The 16,277-nt window shown below is 38.2% G+C and overlaps 1 long non-coding RNA gene across 2 annotated transcripts in view; it reads left to right on the forward strand.

Annotated features, from left to right (window-relative positions):
* Positions 1 to 6,035, forward strand: part of LOC143673754 (uncharacterized) — a 44,037-nt gene extending 38,002 nt beyond the window's left edge. For both annotated transcript variants that reach the window (XR_013170588.1, XR_013170589.1), the window contains 2 exons: positions 2,572 to 2,717; positions 3,628 to 6,035. This is a non-coding gene — a long non-coding RNA (uncharacterized LOC143673754). The remainder of the gene's footprint in view (positions 1 to 2,571; positions 2,718 to 3,627) is intronic.
* Positions 6,036 to 16,277: the final 10,242 nt, after the last annotated feature.

Consider the following 16,277-nt stretch of genomic DNA (forward strand, 5'->3'; position numbering starts at 1 on the left):
CAAAGCCCAACAGAAACTTTCAGCACATTTGCCCAGAAAGGCCAAATACTGTCCTGGCCACTTACACACAACAGAGTCCAAAAGAGCAGGGGACAAAGTCCCATCACAGCTGGTCTCCCAGGTTGGCCAACACTGCTCTGGGTGAGGGTTGGCAGATGACAGCTCTTGCACATACCACTTCATAATGGAGAAGAGAGACTAATCTTTACTGACTGTGGTTTTTATTCTTCTTGGGGCAGGGGGCTGGGGTAGGGAGCCCTGCCACTGAGAATTCCTTTTCTTATAAGCACCAGGGGCTGCTTTTTCCCAGTGTTGGGGTTTCAGGTCTGGTGGGACTGTTTTGTTAGACTTAACATCTCCCCCAGGTTGTCAAAGGGCACACAATAGAGAAAAAGAGCTGAGGGTCACAGAAGGCTGGAGGATGGCCACCTAGTGTGTACTTGTGACTTCCCCAAAGAAGGAGGTGGGGGTAGGTGAGGGATGAACGATGACTACTTAGCAGAAGTCTGTGATTCCCGAACACCCACCTAGAAGTGGGTTAGTAATAATGTACAAGGAGAAAGTCTGGGCGTCTCTGTTGACATGATGCAAGGCAGCTGCGATTTCCCCTGGATGGGGATGGTCCTGTGGCCACATTGCTAGTGGAGGATAAGGATCCGCTTAATCCAGTTTATGATTACTCATCCTACCGGCAGATCGTTAGAAAGGGAGGTCGATTTATTCGCAGTGTGCCCCTTGAGAGCTTTTGTTATTATTTATTGATTGTTTTCCTCCTTGTAAGTCCTGAAGTTAAGTTGCAACATTAAAGTGCTGTCTGGACATCTTTGAGCCTCACAAGATCCCCCCGGTGCCCTCAGCTAGGTGTCCCCTTGCCTCCACCCGTTAGCCAGACCAGCTGCACTTCACCCCGTCCTCACCCTCACAGGTTTTAGTTCTCTGCCCGTGGGCACCACACCCTCTTGTAACTGCAAAGCCTGTCTCTGCAGCCCTTGCTGGTTCAGGCTGGACCCAAGAGCAACCCCCATGTATCCTTGCATGGTGTGCAGTGTTCTGCTCCGACCAGACTGTGAATGTATGTGGCTGCTGTGAGGCCGTCCCAGGTTCGGGGTGGGAAGTTCAGCCGTCTTGTACTATTTAGGGTGGGAGAGACCTTCCTCACCAACGGGTTGTATAGTGGTGGCTGGAGCTCTCCTCCCTTCAGTGAAAAGAATTTAAACATTGTTCTCCGAGGCTTCCCCTCACCTCATCATCATTTTCAGGCTCATCACATCACTCAGTTAATTGACAAAATTTCAATTCATTTGGTTATTCATTCCTGGATTGTTTCCTGGGCACCAGAAATATTGCTAGTTGTTGGAGAGTGAAAGAAGGACCAATTTTCTTTGGAGATCCCACGGGCTTGGTCCTGAGTGTTAGAAAGGCCTTTGGATGAGAGCCCCCTGGAAATAAGAGAGCTGGGAGCATGAGAATGCATATTTCCCGGGTACCCACAACCACTTTACATCTGCAGTCTCATCTAACATTGGTGATATGCCATGGTAGCAATAATTTTTAGTTTTAAATATGTTATTTGCCCAGTTCTGTACTGTGTTCAATACACATTCTCTTCTTGGTCCTCGTGATAACTTTATAAAACATTCTCTACAAACACCCCAATTTTACAAGCGATGGAAACGAAATATGGAGATGTTGAGTAATCTGCTCACAGAGACATAGCTAGGTCTGTGGGAGTTGTATTTCAGACCATGCCACCTGATTCTAGAATCCATTCTTTCAGTTCCACCCAGCTATCCTGACTCTCCAGGCCTGGGAGAAAAGTATAATAATAAACTCCTTTTTTATAGGTGCAGGAATTGAGGCCCAGAAGGAAGAAGTAGCTTGCGTGAGATAAACAGTGAACTACTAAGTTCTTGAACTTTCATCGTTTAGAATTAGAGCGAACCTCAGAGACTGTGCTCTAGAAATCCCTCATTTTACAGATAAGGAAACTGGGGATGTCATCTGAAATCACTTATCTGAGCATTTAAGAACCGGTTCTTCTATGCAGCAACTTTACATATGAAAGGGGTGTTGTTGTTTGAAATATTATTTCTCTTAAAATAACAGCAGCTACAACATGATAAGGGAACCAGTTCTTGATAACACAGCTCTTGATAGTAAACTCAAGTGTCTCACTGTTTTTCTGCAAGGAGAACTCAACCTGGGAAAGAATCCTGTAGACACTGAGACAATTACAGGAAGCTGTGGGACTAGAGATTTTCATGAGAGCTATGATGTCCGTTGGAGATCAAACCAAATTGTCTTCAGATCGGCATCCAGTGGGACAGTTTCTAAAGAGTCCCATTGTCCAGACTCTTTCTAGGACTCTGAATTGAAGCCAGCTAGTGCTTGGAACTCACCTTGTGTTCTGCCTCCTCATCTTTGTTTGAAGACCAACTGAGTATGCTCATGGGTAATAGACACAGAGTTTGTGTTAAGCCCAGGATGTAACTTCTTGAATGAATAGCAATTGACTTGAAAATTGGACGAATGGATTGAGTTTCTTTCCTTTTTTTTTTTTTCATTTAATAGAGCAAGATCTAAATCCACTGGGCCTGATCAAATCAGTGCTTGTTGATTTTGAGAATGTTCTTGAGGGCTGCTAATGGAGAGTCCAGTGGGATGAAATTTTTACCCGGACATCTGCGTCATCTAATTGGATGTGGCTCCAAATGAGGGTAAGTTTTGGTCCTTTACATTCCCCTGGTAGGGGCCAATTAATGCAAAGTATTTTGCTTTTCCAGGACTCTTCCTGGTTCTAAAACTTGCCCACACATGGGAATCACCTGGACCACTTAGAAAAATACTGATGCCACTGGTTTTACCCAACAGATTCTAATTTAATTAGTACGGGGTGTGACCTGAGAATCCGGGTTTTCAAAAGTCCCTGAGGCAATTCTAATGTGCGGCAATGTTTTAGAAGCACTGGGAACCTCTGTTAAATCCCTCACACTGATGAGGCACCAGCTGCAAACCTGTTTTACACCAGTATGTTTGCTGAACATAAACATCCCAGTGCAAACTCTTGCACCCAAAAGTCCTAGGCTGCTTGTGGACAGTCATTGGAGAAGTTTGAATTTGTAAACTGATAATATATGTAATTCCATGGGCTCCATATGGTTCCACTTATCTTGAGGGTAACTGTACACATTTGCCTTGCCCCGAGACGGAAAGATAAATAACAGATGTGGATAATTTTGATCATACTGGCACTGAACAATAATAGGAAAAATAAGAAATGAAAGGGACAGAGAAGGAAATAAATCTCATAAAAAGAAAACTCTAATCGGTTATTCTTGGTTACATTTTGAATCTTTTAATCCAGTTTTGCGGTTGATCAGAAATATCTGACATACAGCTCTCCATTTCTAAAGGGGGAGCAATCTCTGTAATGGCAAGAACCAACATTAAAAGTTTTGGTGTTAATAGAGTACATCTAATCGAGTTGTTGGTGACAAATGAGAACTCAAATTTATATACAGCTTGGTATGTGCCAGACACTGTTCTAAGGATTGTGCATGCATTTATTACCTTGCTTAATCTCATTACAACTCTGAGATAAATACTATTATTATTCTTATTTCACAGATGAAGGAGACCTAGCGCACTTAAGTCATTTGTCCGAGTTGACCCAGCTACTATACCGTGGAGCCATGACTTGAGCCCAAACATTCTAGTAGAAGTTACCATTCAAAGGAAGACTAGAAGTGCAATAGCCCTTCCCAGAGGGAAGAGAGGGCACATCTACAGAAATGAAGCAAAGAGAGTGAAGCTGGGAGAATTCAACGGAAGTTGGTGCTCAAGAGTTAGCATGGCTGTATTAAGGTGTACCATGTGCCAGGCAGTGGGTGAAATTTGGGTTTGATTCTCACCTTCTCTAACTTTTTAGCAGTGGGGTCACTGCCCCTCAGCTTCTGTATTACTTAGTTTCTCTGTGAACTGGGCTTGCTGTATGTCTTGGTAAATAGAACCAACTTCCAGAGAGCATTCCAGGTCCAGACTGATGGTCAGGTTTCTGGAGCTTTGCACTCAGACCACATTTAAGACATGCTCACAAAGGAATAAATAAGTGGAAGTCTGAAAGAGTGAGTAAAAGAATAAGCTTTTATTCAGTTGACACTGTGGTATGATAGCTCCAGGGCGGTGCTCTGTGGCTCTGGGCCTTGGAGAGGAACAACTTTTCCTTCTGAAACTCTGCCTAAGAAGTCAACATGTTGGCCTTCAGCTAAACTTTCTTAGAGAGGTTTGGTTTTTGCTTTTAACATTATCTGGTATATTTTGAAAAGAGTTTTTACTATGAAATATATACAGAGAGTACAAAAATATACATATGTATGTATGCATGTGTGAGTGTACTCTTTAAATGATTATTGAACCCCCATAAATTCATTATTAATGCTTTAGATCAGAGGTGGGTGCTACTATTAGAAAAACACCATCTTGTATAGGTAGATCTGCCTAATGCCCCATCAAACAGAGAAACATGTCTCTTTGCTTTGGTGAGAAGGTGAGTTGATTGAAGATGCATCCACAAGGAAGTGGAGGAAAAATCTTTCCAAGACCAACGTGAGAAAGGTGATTTGGGCTTTGTATAGTCCAAACAGACAAAGGAATGGCAAGGGTCCAGAAGAAAGCAGAAAAAAGAAAGAAAAAAAAAAAACTAAGTAAAAGTCACAGGATTCATTAAAATTGAATAACGATTGCCTGCTTCACTTTGTTTGGTCAGCTTATCCTGTTATCTCATAATTTCTTTTCTCTTGCTAGCCATTCAGGTTTTGATCTTGTCCTTAGAGGAGAGAAAGGTGCTGCCTCATTGGTCCATATGATGTTTATGACTTTGTTGCATCTCGCATTGGACTGTAATCCTATCTCTGCAGCAAAAATGCTCATTAATGTAACTAGGAACAGAGAGTAAACTTGTGAGGTTGTCACAGCAAGCTATACTAGCAGGGGCTTTCAGGCTTGAAGTGAGTCAACGCTGCTTGAGTGATTTGATTATAATGAAACATTTCTAGCTACCAAAGACTACCAAGCATTTTGCAGCTAAGGGATTATATTGAGCATTTTCCCAACTATCCAGCAATCATTAGCAAATAATGGCCTGCAAGCCAAATCCAGCCCACTAATTGTTTTTTGTAAATAACGTTTTAAAGAACAGTCACCACAATTTGTTTAAAAATGGCCCATGGCTGCTTTTTTTGTTGCAATGGCAGAGTTAAATAAAGCTGAAAATGTTTACTTTCTGGCCTTTTACAGAAAACATTTGCTGACTTGTGTGTTAGATACCTCTTCCCAATTTCCTTCCCTCTTCCACCTCCAGGAGGCAACCACTGTCTTAAATTCGATGCCAATCTTTTCTTTTAAGACAATTGTGTAGTTTGTCTTTTTTGAATTTAGTATAAATAAAGTCAGAGGGATGAATTCTTTAGGAAATTATTTCTTTCTCTTAGTGTTATGTTTGTGAATTCTACCCATGCTGATGTAAGTGACTAAAATTCATGAATTTCTATTGCTATATGATAGTCTATTATAAGAGAATATCACAATTTATTTATCCACTCTACTGCTGATTGGCATTTGAGTTGTTTCCAGTTTTTACTGTTTTGAATTATGCTGCTATGACTCCTGTTGCACACATACAGTAATTTCTACAGGACATATGCTTATTGGAATAGCTGTGTCATAGGATATAGGGATATTCAATACATTAGCTAATATTGAACTATTTTTCAAAGTGGTTTAACAAACCAGCTGGGTATGAGTGTTCCTGGTGCCCTATATCCTTATCAACACTTGGTGTTATCTGACTTTTTAAATGTTCCCAGCCTGGGATAGGAGAAATGGTATCTTATTGGACTTTGATGTACATTTCCCTTATCAGTAATGACTTGGACACTTTTTGTTTATGAGCCATTCGTGCTTTCTCTTTTGTGAAATATCTATTTGTATCTTTCCCCATTTTTGAGTCCTACTGATTTAGATAAATTTATTATATATTCTGGATATTTGGCTTTTATTAGTAATATGTATGACAAATGTCTTCTCCCAGTTTTTAAAATTCCTTTTGTCATTTTCTTTATGGTTACTTTTGATTCACAGACATTCTTAATGTGGTCTCATATATCAGCTTTTTTCTGTCTGGCTTGTGAACTTCGTATTTTATTGGAGAAATAACTTTCTATCCCAAGGTTATAGAGATAGTCTCCTATATTGGCTTCTAAAATTATCATAGTTATTTTTGTCTTTCGAAATTAAGCATTAATATACCTGGAATTCATTTCCATGTATGCCTGGAGACAGAGTCTAATTGTTTTTTCCACATAGATAACTGATTGTATTAATATTGTTTATCAAAGCCCCCTCTTTACTTCATTAAATTGTAATGTTTACCTCTTTCATAAGTCAAATTTTCATATATGCATGGATTTTTCCTCTAATAATACTACCCTTCCCTCCACTGTTTCCATTATAATTTTTTAATAATCTTTAGTATCTAGTTAGTTAAATATCCACCCCCTCCCTTTATTTTCTTTTTCTCCAGGAGTGTTTTGGATATTCTTGGCCATCTGTGTTTCCATATGTATTTTGCAATTAACTTGTCATGTGTCAAAAAATGATTAGAATTGCATAGAATCCATCGATCAATTTAGGAAATTTGACATATTTTCTTGCATTAGTTCCTGTAATCCATGAATATGGCATAGTTTTTCATTAATTTACAGCTTAAGATAAAGCACCATTTTCCACATTTTTGACTAGAATGAAGAGTAAGAAATACATCTGACATCTGACTCTAGTAAACACGTGTGCACGCATACATGTGTGCACACATTCACTGTAATGGATTTGACTCTTAAAGAATAAAAATAAATTAGATGAGCATACATTTAAATTAGACATTTGAGTTTTTTGGTACGGCATATTTTGAGCCTTCTATAGTATAGGCATAGCTAATGTAGACTTTTTTTTTTTTGTATCTTTGACAACAACACACCTAGAAATAAAAGGTTCGAAGGAGGCACTTTCAGCTCTTGAGTATCTCAAACCCAGTAGCTCCTAAAAACCATCCACATCAAAACTTTGTGACGTGTGTAACTTTACAAGTTTATTTTAATTTTGTTTTTAGTGATGGAAAACTATGAACCTGAGATCTGCACTCCATGTTGACAGATATTCTTTGATTTGCTGTCAAAGTAAACACCAGCATTATTTCCTCCTCACTAGTTGGTGTTTTGTCATTCTCTTATTTCTAAGTCTTTTATTGAAAAAAAAATAAGTTTTGCAATGTGTGTATTCCTAAATCCTAAATGCTAACTGTGAGTTATGTCCTTTCTGTGTTTTATTAGTAATAGCATTCATCAGGACTTCCTCTTTTAGAAAAGTTCTATTTCTTTTTTTCTTTGATTCTGTGTGCTTTTCTTATATTTTCTGTGTATCCAGATGATTGAAAACTTAAAAGACCAGCTAAGTGTTTAATAGTAGATTGTCTACAACAGACTACATAGTTTTTACCGCCACAAATCACCTGGATGACATTAAACTATCCTATCATGCCTTTTGTTTGTTACCTCACAGGACCATTGAATATATGGATAACCACTCATCAACAAATTAGTCTTTATAGGATCAAACAAATGGTTTGAATAAGTCTACCCCCTTCCATCTGATTGAACTAAGGAGACTTTTTGCCGTCATCCAAATCCCATAGTCCCTGCTCTAGTGTTTATTTTTTTTCTTGCTGAATTGTTCTTTCCAGGGCTACCAGAATTGTTTTGACTGAATTGTCCAGTCAATTTAGTTTAAAAGAAAATTCTTTGATTTCTACTCAAAAAGTTGACTGCTTCAATATGTGAAGCCACTCAACTGACCATCTATTTTGTGTTGCAGCCCTAACAACATTTGATAGCAAAAGATCCTTTATCTAGACACGCAAAACATTGGATCATACAGACAGAAAGGACCTTACTCCAATCCCTCCTGACTACACAAATATGACTACATACATTAATAGCAGGCTTCTTAGTTCCCATTGCAGTTTTGAATGTCAACGAATCGAAAGAGAGTGGGCTGATTCCATTTCTAGGCATGTTGGATTCATGAGAACTTTTCTTCCCTACCTTCCATGAGGTACAAGCCCCACGTCTGGCTTGCATTCTGGGAATGCATACGTGGGGGTCATGTGGTTAGTCTTCACCGCCACCTCTGACAAACTCCACTTTACAAAGCAGAGGAAGAACTGTGCTAAGCTACCTCCTCATGGGAACTCTCTGACTTCATGAACAGGCCTAAACATTTGACTTCATGTTGTTTGGAGACTAAGATTCCCCCAATAGGCTGACAATTTAGAGAAAGTTTTGTGTGTCTGATGAGATGAAACCGCAGCATATACACAGAGAAAGCACACGGGTGGTCAGGGACAGCATTTGCTTTTGCAAAATCAAGGGGGATGTGTAAGGATGACAATGATCTTGGATATGCGTCTCCCAGAATCTCCTCATTGGACACTTTCTGCCCCAGCTGCTGGGAGTGTTAATTGACCTGGCAGGGATTGCTTCAGCTTTGGTGACTTACCTTAACAATGCCCGTTCCCAGTGGCCCACATCCAACAACTGATGAAGCCTGAGACATAAAGGCCTGTTCATCCTGACTGTCTCCTAGCTCCAGAGATCCCGTAGGGTCAACCCTACCTATGTTCACTCCTGTTTCCTCTCCCTTCCACAAGTTTCTCTTAGTAGACTCTCTCTTTTTGCTTTCTGGGAAATCCAACCTGTGATGGAGAGTTAAGGATTTTTTATGCTGTCGAATTTAGTATACACGTTTCAAACATTAAAAATAAAAGAGGGGTCTTCCAGGAAAGATGGTGGAGTAGGGAGCTCCAGGACTCAGTCTTTCCGCCAAAACAACTATTAAATAGAAACTGAAACAGCTATTTTGAAACCCAGAAGCCAGAAGAATATTGCGTGGCATCCAGAAAAGAGGAAGAGACTGATAAATTACAGTATGGAATTCTAAATTGCTCTCTCCCTGTGGCAGCCCCCAGCACCCATTCCCCGCTCTCACAGCAGGCCACCTTGAGGTTCAGTCCCTGGCTAGCTGCTGGTGAAAGAAAGAGACATAAGAATCCTCTTCCCCAAGAATGGGTTGGGCATGGCCAATTGCTGATCATGGGATTTGATTAGCCAATTTGGATCTCTGGATCCTGCTCTAAGGGCAGCTATTCTTTTAGTCCAGCCTGGACAAAGGCAGCACTAGTCCTTGTTTCAATCCTCTCTGGACAGAGTCGGAGGTGGTGGAGATTTAAACACATGTTCTTCCTTAGGACTGCAGGAGACAGTTATCGGAAGGGCTGCATTTGCTGAGCAAACCTGGAAAACTCAGTCTGGGGAGATGTTGGAGAAGATTTGGGTGCCCTTCCTGATCCCTGCTTGAGGGTATTTTAGAGCAGATCTGTGCTGCCTTCATGGATTCCTGGCCCTGTGTTGGCTGGGGAAGACAAATTTGGGAAAGTCTTCTCTGGAGTGAGCCTTCTCCCAGAATTTGCTCTCCAGGAAAAAGCAGTGTGAGACAGCAAAAAGAATGTAAAACATGCTAGAGGCCCATGGTCTGGGAACAAAGCCTGCCGGCTTTAAAAACCTAGGAGAGGGAGGTCTGTCTCCTGAGAAGCAGAGGGGACAATCAAAATCCTATAGACAGGGGAGCTCCAAAACAACTAACAAGCAAAACCCAAGACAAGACAGAGACCCAGGAAGACAGGGAAAGCAAAGTCCTGTACACAGCGTTCACCTTGAGCACACCTCCTGATAGGAGGGCTGAAGACGGAAGAGAATTTCTGTCTTATCACCAGCTGGTTACAATACCAAGAAACTGACATCCCAGAGGGTAAATCCCAGAGTTAACAATTTTAAAATATTAAAATGTATGGTGTACAACGAAAGAATACATGACAAACAAAGAAATAGGAATTGATGACCCAACCAAAGAAAGAGGATAAAGATACAGAAAACAAAAAAATGAGGAAGACAAGAATGTAGGCATATATCTTTGAAATGATCAAGAAGATGAAGGAAAGTACAGAGAAAGACTAAAGGATATCAGGAAAACAATGAATGAGCAATGAGAGAAACTTAGTAAAGAGACAGAAATTTTAAAGTAGAACTTCTGGAATTGAAGAGCACAATAATTGGAATGAAAAATGCCTAGCAGGGATTGAGAAAAACCCTAGAATGAACTGAGACTCAGCATCAGGGGATTGAGAAAACCTTCTTGACCAAAAGGGGGAAGAGTGAAATGAGACAAAATAAAGTGTCAATGGCTCAGAGATTCCAAACAGAGTCGAGAGGTTATCCTGGAGGTTATCCTTACCCATTAAATAGATATCACCTTGATAGTCAAGATGTAGTGGAGAGACTGGAGGGAACAGCCTGAAAATGTGGAGCTGTGTTCCAGTAGCCATGTTTCTTGAAGATGATTGTATAATGATGTAGCTTTCACAATGTAACTGTGTATTGTGAAAACCTTGTGTTTGATGCTCCTTTTATCTACCTTATCAACAGACAAGTAAAACATATGGAATAAAGATAATAGGGGGAACAAATGTTAAAATAAATTTAGATTGAAATGCTGGTGATCGGTAAGGGGAAGGGATGGGAGGTATGGTATGTATGAATTTTTTTCTGTTTTCTTTTCATTTCTTTTTCTGAATAGATGCAAATGGTCCAAGACATGACCATGATGATGAATATGCAACTATGTGACGATATTGTGATTTACTGACTATATATGTAGAATGGAATGATCAAAAGTTAGAATATTTGTGTTTGTTTGGTGTTTTTTGGTATTGAGAAAAATTTTTTTTAATTAATAAAAAAAAGAAAAATTACAAACATGCAGGGTTTCAAGAGCAGATTGGAGTTGGCAGAAAAATCAGTGAACTTGAAGACAAGACACCTGAAATGATTTAGACTGAGGGGCACAAAGAATAAAAAAATATTAAAAAAGAAAATAGCTTAAGACAGCCATGAGACACCACATAAGCACATCAATATACACATTATGGGACTCCCAGAAGGAGAAGAAAGAAAAGGACAGGAGAAATAGTCAAAGAAAAAATGTCAGAGAACTTTCCAAACTTAACAAAAAGATGTGAATATACACCTCCCCAAAATTTTAGAGGACACCAAACAGAATAAACATGAAGAAATATGCACCCTGTCATATATAGATTTCACTACCAAATGCAAAGGACAAGGAGAGAATTCTGAAAGTTGCAAGAGAAAAGCATCACATTACATACAGGGGAATCCCAGTAAGATTGAATGCCGATTTCTCATCAGAAACCATGTAGACAAGAAAACAGTGCATTGAAATAATTAATGTGCTGAAGGTAAACAACTGCCAGTAAAGAATTTTATATTTGACAAGGCCCTCTCTCTCAAAAATGAAAAAGAGATTATGACATTTTCAGATAAACAAAGCTGAAAGAGTTCATCACCTCCAGAGCAGCTCTACAAGCGGTGCTAAAGGAAGTTCTTCATATTGAAAAGAAAGAACACGATAGTGGTTTAAAAAAGCATAAAGAAATAAAGACCTGTGGTAAAAATAACCATTTGAGTAATTGTAAATGCCAGTATTATTGTATTGTATTGTTTGATATGCAACTCTACTTAATTCCTATAGGTGCTAAAATGCAAATGCATAAGAAGTATAATAAATCTAAGTTTTTGGACATACAGTGTACAAATGTATAAGAGGAAACAAGTAAAAAAAATAGTGGGAGGATAGAGATGTACAAAAAAGTATATTTGTATACTATTGAACGTAAGTTGATATCAAGCCAAATAAGATTGTTATATATTTAGGATGCTAACTTTTAACCTCATGGTAACCAAAAAGAAAAGAGATGAAAAATATATTCAGATAAAACTGAGAAGGCAGTCAATATGGTACAACACTAAAAAAGCAAATACATGTAAAAGTAGGCATTAAGGGAAGTGAGGTATAAAAAAAAAGCTGAAAATCTACAAAGGTTAAATAAGAAAATCATAGAAGAAAGTCCTGTATTAGCAGTAGTTTCTTTAAATGTAAATGGATTTAACTCTCCAGTCAAAAGACAGAGAACGGCAGAACGGATTTAAAAAAAAGCATGGCAGAACATATGCTGTCTAGAAGAGATTCACTTTAAAGTCAAAGATACAATTAGATTGAGGGTGAAAGGATGGGGGAAAATAAACCACACAAGTAATAACCAAAAGAAGGCTGGGGTGACTATACTAATGTGGGATAAAATAGACTAAGTAAAAAACAGCTATGAGGAACAAGGATGGTCATTATATACTGATAAAGGGGACATTTAATAAGAAAATGTAAAAATTATAAATATATATACATCCACCTAACATCAGAGCCCTAAAATAAATGAAGCAAATGTTTACAAATTTGAAGGGAGAAACTTATGTTCCTACATTAATACAAGGAGACTTTAACACACCGCTCTCAATGGATGGAACATCTGGTCAGAAGATCAATAAGGAAATACAGAACTTGAAAGATGCACTAACAGGCATATAAGAACACAGTACCTCATAGTCATTTGTTATATCCTATCTTCTGTGTATAACTCCACCATCACCTTTGATCTTTCCATACCTCTCATTGGGGTGATTGGGCTATGGCAATTCTTAATTTTTGATATTGGAAGGGTCTGTCACTAATATGGGGTAGGGAGATGGAACTATCTGATGTTCTGGAGAGGCTGGTCTAGGTATCAAGATTTATCTGGACCAGGGACCTCTCTGGAGGTTGTAGGTTTCTTCAAGTTACTCTAGTGCCTGGAACCCTTGTGGAATCTTATAAATTGCTCTCGGTGTTCTTTAGGATTGGTTGGAATGGTCCTGGTCGGGGGTTGGCAGGTTATGATAGGTAGCAAGGTCTACCTGAAGCTTGCATGACAGCAACCTCCAGAGTAGCCTCTCAACTCTATTTGAACTCTCTCTGCCACTGATACTTTATTAATTACACTTCTTTTCCCCCATTTAGTCAGGATGTAATTGTTGATCCCATGGTACCAGCTCTGGATTATGCTGAATCATTAAATTGATATCTCTTTTAGTCTCCAGTATTTTAGAGTAGCTAAAAACCTAAAAATGTGAAATTGTAACCCATGTCAAAGTCTGAAATATGTTCTACAACTAATTGTGGTGCTATGCTTGGAAATTTGTAGCTTTTTTTTGTATATATGTTATTGTTCACAAAAAAAGCAGGGAAAAAAGTCGACTGTGGTGATAAAAAGTATTTAAGCCCTCTAGCTTCCTATATTCTAGAGCAGCTAGAAGGAAAAATATGAGAGGATCGTATGGTAGCCCATGACAAACTCTGGGATCTGTCCTGTAACCACTCCTTAAAGGGTGCTTTGAAAACTGTTGCTTTTTTATTTCTTTGCTTTGTGTACATGTTATACTATACAATATAGAAGGTTATAAACAAAATAAAACAACACAGCACCCAATGAAAAGAGAATACACCTTCTTCTCAAGTGCACATGGCTCATTCTCTAGGATAGACCATATATTGGGTTACAAAACAATTTAAAAAATATTTAAATCATACAAAATATTGTATATTCTTGGACCACAATGGAAGGAAGCTAGAAATCAATAACTGAAAAAGAAATGAAAAAATTACAAATATGCAGAAATTAAACAGCATACTCTTAAACAATAAATGGGATACGGTAGAAATCAGAAGAGAATTTAGGAAACATCTTGAGGCTATTGAAAATGAAAATACAGTACACCAAAACTTACGGAATGCAGTGATGGCAGTGCTGAGAGAAACTTTTTTTATTAATAAAACCAATCAACATACAATATGAAAATTTTTTTCATCACATAGTTGTATATTCATCCTCATGATCATTTCTTAGAACATTTACATCAATTCAGAAAAAAGAAATAAAAAGAAAACAGAAAAAAATTCATACATACTATACCCCTTATCCCTCTCTTTCATTGATCACTAGCATTTTAATCTACTAAATTTATTGTAACATTTGCTCCCCCTTTTATTTATTTATTTTTAATCCATACGTTTTACTCATCTGTCCATAAGATAGATAAAAGAAGCATCAGACACAATGTTTTCACAATCACACAGTCACATTGCTGAAACTATATCGTTATACAATTATCTTCAAGAAACATGGCTACTGGAACACAGCTCTACATTTTCAGACAGCTGCCTCCAGCCTCTCCATTACATTTTGACTAACAAGGTAATATCTATTTAATGTGTAAGAATAACCTCCAGGATAACCTCTCAACTCTGTTTGGAATCTCTCAGCCATTGACGCTTTATTTTGTCTCATTTCTCTCTTCCCCCTTTTGGTTGAGAAGGTTTTCTCAATTCTTTCATGCTGAGTCCCAACTCATTCTAGGATTTCTGACCCCACATTGCCAGGAAGGTCCATACCCCTGGGAGTCATGCCCCATGTAGAGAGGGAGAGGGCAGTGAGTTTGCTTGTCATGTTGGCTGAGAGAGAGAGAGGCCACATCTGAGCAACAAAAGAGATTCTCTTGGGGGTGACTCTTAGGCCTAATTTTAAGTAATCTTAGCCTACCTTTGCGGGTTGTTTCATACGAAAAAAACCCAAGATTGGGGACTCAGCCTATAGCTTTGGTTGTCCCCACTGCTTGTGAGAATATCAAGAATTCTCCACTTGGGGAAGTTGAATTTTCCCTCTTTCTCACCATTCTCCCAAGGGAACTTTGCAAATACTTTTTTTTATTCACTGTTCAAATCCTTCTGGGATTTATCGAAGCATCACTCTGGACAAACCTATGAAATCTCATGCCCTACTCAAGGTTCCATGTACTTATGATGTTCAATTAGCTGTCCACATAAGTTATATTAGGAAATGCACTAGTCAAAATATAAATTTTGTACCAAATAAACATTTTTTGCTTTAGTCTCATGCATAAGTTAAAGTTTCAAAATATTAATTATCATCTATTTTCAACACCCTGTATTGTTGACATTCTTATGTTCTTCCTCATGCAAAACATTTTTAAATTTGTATATTTAGTCACTATCATTATACATTCTAGGCATTCCTAGATTATACCATCTCAGTCTTTATCGTATACCTTTCCTTCTGATTTCATTTATGCCCCCAGGCCTCCTCTCTATCATTCTCACATTTATCTTCATTCAGTGTTGTAACATTATTGTATTACAGTTAGGTAGTATTGTGCTAACCATTTCTGAATTTTTACTAGCTGAGAGAGAAATTTATAGATATAAAAGCTTACATTAAAAAAGAAGAAAACCTGCAAATCAGAGACCTAGCCTCAAAACTGGGAGACCTAACCTCAAAACTTGAGGAATTAGAGAAAGAAGTGCAAACTAAACTCAAATTGAGCAGAAGAAAGGAAATAGCAAAGATCAGAGTGGAGATAAATGAAATAAAAAGCAAAAACACAATAGAGAGAACCAACAAAACCAAAAGTTGGTTCTTTGAAAGGATCAATACTTTTAGCTAGACTGACAAAGTGAAAAAGAGAGAGGATACAAATAATAAAAATCAAAAATGAAAAGAGGCCATTATGACCCACCCTGTTGAAGTAAAAAGGACAATAAGAGGATACTATGAACACTTATATGCCAATAAATTAGATAATCCAGATGAAATGGATAAATTCTTAAAAATGCACAAACTACCTACATTGATTCAGGAAGAAAGAAAAGATCTCAATAACCCAATTACTGGTAAAGAGATTGAATCAGTAATCAAAATCCACCCACCCCCCCAAAAAAACCAACAACAACACATGACCAAATGGTTTCACAGGGGAATTCTACCCAAATATTCCAAGAATACTGAACTGCAATTCTATTCAAACTCTTTCAAAACTCATTCTACAAGGCCAGCATCACTTTTATAACAGAGGTGGATAAAGACATCACAAGAAAAGAAAACTACAGAGGACTATCTCATATTGTATAGATGCAAAAGTCCTCAACATAATATAACAAACGGAATCAAACAACATATTAAAAGAATTATACACCAGTATCAAGTGGGATTTATCCCTGGTATGCAAGTTTGGTTCCGCATAATAAAATCAATGTACCATGGCACTTTAAGAGAATAAAGGAATAAAACCATCTGATCATCTTGATGCAGAAAAGGCATTTGAAGAGATACAGTGCCCTTTATTGATAAAAATACTTAGAAAATTAAG

This window comes from Tamandua tetradactyla, chromosome 2, assembly GCF_023851605.1.
Source record: "Tamandua tetradactyla isolate mTamTet1 chromosome 2, mTamTet1.pri, whole genome shotgun sequence".
Lineage (NCBI taxonomy): Eukaryota > Metazoa > Chordata > Mammalia > Pilosa > Myrmecophagidae > Tamandua > Tamandua tetradactyla.